Source organism: Castor canadensis, chromosome 8 (assembly GCF_047511655.1).
Source record: "Castor canadensis chromosome 8, mCasCan1.hap1v2, whole genome shotgun sequence".
Taxonomy (NCBI): domain Eukaryota; kingdom Metazoa; phylum Chordata; class Mammalia; order Rodentia; family Castoridae; genus Castor; species Castor canadensis.
In genome coordinates this window covers 94,021,655-94,024,634 of record NC_133393.1, presented here as the reverse complement: position 1 = coordinate 94,024,634, position 2,980 = coordinate 94,021,655, and the positions used below count along the sequence as shown (strand labels likewise).

The window sequence follows — 2,980 nt, the reverse complement described above, 5'->3', positions numbered from 1 at the left end:
TAATTAAATTGTTAAAAGAAAATAGAGATTATACCAGTAATGACAGAAGAGTCAAATTTGTTATGTTCCAGAGCTTATGCCATGCTTACAACTGCATTCAAGAATGATTGCTTCTAGGCTGTGTAATTACATTTTTAGTCTGATCCTTTTAGAAGAATTTGGATAATTAAAATTTTGTAGCTATATATGCATTTGGCTCTACAAAGTTGTCTCAGCTGCTGGTTCTTCAATTTCTTCATTTAAAAATTGTGATAAAAGCAATCTATGGATATATTATGTGATCCTTATATATCAATTTTTATTTTATAATTGAATATTTTATATTCAGAGCAGAATGAGGAAATAAAACAGCAGAATGTTACAATCACAATTTTTATGTGAAGAATTGCTCCTTGACTGATATACCATGGGTTCCTTTTTTACAGATAAGGAAATTTAGTTTGATGGTCCAAATTACAAGAATGTAAACCTAGATCCCTGGGAAACAGTAAGCCTTTGAGTCAAAAGCATTCTATACAATCATCACCACTCCATTGTGCCACCAAGGCAATTTGTCTCACTTTGTAAATAAGTTAATGAGTAATACACACAGATATGATATTATTTTAATGATCATATAGGAATAACAAATATTTACTTCTTAAAGTAAAATGAAAATGATAATGTAATTAATTTAACATTAAATGATAACAAACATATATTCTCTAGGCAAAGAAAATAATGATGCATGTATATATATTATTAGAAACATTATTTATAAAGCTTAGACAATGGTATGTTGCCACATATAAAATCGTCTTTCACATCCAATAATTTTATAGCAAGTTTCCTTAGAAATCAAACTGGCCAGTACATAATAGTTTCATAAACATCACCAAAAGGATGACTTCTCAGATAATAATCTTTTCACAGCATCTTTCACATCTCTGTTTCTCAGACTGTATATTAGAGGGTTCAGCATTGGTATTATAAGAGTGTAGAACACAGCTACAATCTTGCTTTGCTCTGGTGCAGACATGGCCCCAGGCTGGGCATACATGAAGAACATAGTTCCATAGAATAAACTCACAGCTGCTATATGGGAGCCACAGGTAGAGAAAGTCTTTCTCCTGCCATGGGTGGAGGGAATCTTTAGAACAGTAGAGAGGATATACCCATAAGAAACTAGAATGACAGTGGAGGTAGTAATAATGATGAGAGCAGAGAGAATAAACAGCACAATCTCATTGGCAAATGTGTCAGCACAGGAGATCTTGTTCAAGGCTGAGACATCACAGAAAAAATGGTCCAGTCTGTTTTCTCCATAGAAACACAAATTGATAGTAAAACCTGTATGTACTGCAGAATTAATGCATCCACAGATATAGGACCCAGTTACCAACTGAACACAGACTTTGTGTGACATCTGCACAGGGTAAAGGAGAGGGGAGCAAATGGCTGAGAACCGATCAAATGCCATCACAGACAGAAGAAAGGCTTCAACAGTAACACACAAGGCAAAGAAGAAAAGTTGGACCAAACAGTCATTGTATAAAATTTTCTTTTCAGTGCTCAAGAAATTAGCTAACATTTTTGGAGCAATGACTGTGGAATAGCAGAGATCTAAATAGGACAAATTTCTAAGGAAAAATACATAGGTGTTTCCAGTCTGAAGTCCATCTTAGTGACAGTTATCATGCTGATGTTCCCCACGACAATGACTGTGTAGATGATCAAGAACACTAAGAACAAGAGGATCTGTAGCTTTGGAGAGGTTCTAAGCCCCAGCAGAAAGAAATCAGTCACCTCAGTAATTCTTATTCAGCTCTCTCCTCATAGCAGGTATATAGGTAGACCTGGAGGGACAATAAAATTGAAAGAAATGAGTCATCAGAATACTTGTTTATGATGAAATGCCTGTCAAATTAGCGTAGAATAAAATTTATTATATCTATAATAAATTATTTATCTTGACCCAATATTTTATAAGACACTAGTAAACATACTGTGTGTGTTACTATATTTAAAATTTCTCCTAGTGATAAATTCAATCTGATTGGTAAACCTTTTCAGTGATATTCACCTGCAAGGAATACAGAGTGTCTTAAGTGTGCTTTTGGGAAATGGAGATTCCAGCAAAATGTCTGGAGTCAGGAGAATTTTTTATTTAATTTTATCATCAGTTGAGTGCTATTTAAAGTTTCCTTCCTAAGTGGAATATATTTTACAAAGACATTATAACATACCCCACATCATATAATGTATGAAGGTATAGTATATTCTAGAATTGTACAATGAAAATAGAGTTCAAATGGGTCTCATTTAATTTTTAATCATTACTTAGTTTTCATTTACTATAGAAAAATAACTTATAGCATTATGTCTATCTTTCTTACGTGAGAAGGAAGCCTTACAATAACATATAGCATTATGTGTGTCTTTCTGCATGAGAAGAAAGCCTTCATGTAAGGAAGTCCTTCCTTCCTTGCTCTCTTCCTTCCTCTCTTCCTTCTTTCTTTCCTTCTTCCTTCTTTCCTTTCTTCCTCCTTTGACTCTTTCTTGAGTATAGAAATGTTTGTGGAGATTTCTAAGATCTTAGGCAAAGATGTTGTTTTTTTCCTAGAAAGAAATCTAATTATAAATGCAAAGACACATGCATATGGAAGATTGAAGACACACAGTACAATTTAAAGATCACTGTAAATGAAAATGAGAGGGAGCAATATTTACACAACCTTCAACTTCTTTATTTAGACTTACCCTATTGTGACTATGAAATATTCTAAAATAAAACACAGGGGAGAAATTTTTATTTTAATTTTATGATTTAGAAACCAAGACAATAAAACAGATCTAATTGACTTACTTAGAGTAATAAGATTAAGCAACATACTAGCTAACTATACAACTATATATCATAAAATGGAAAAGAAAATATAAAAAATAAATTCAATTATTTATACTCTACTGAAATGTTTTAACTATAAAAGTATGTAAATTT

General features: G+C 32.4%; 1 pseudogene; it reads right to left on the bottom strand.

The window, feature by feature from the left end:
* Positions 1–871: 871 nt before the first annotated feature.
* On the bottom strand, positions 872–1,816 carry LOC109680613 (olfactory receptor 9S13-like; annotated as a pseudogene).
* Between the last annotated feature and the right edge of the window lie 1,164 nt (positions 1,817–2,980).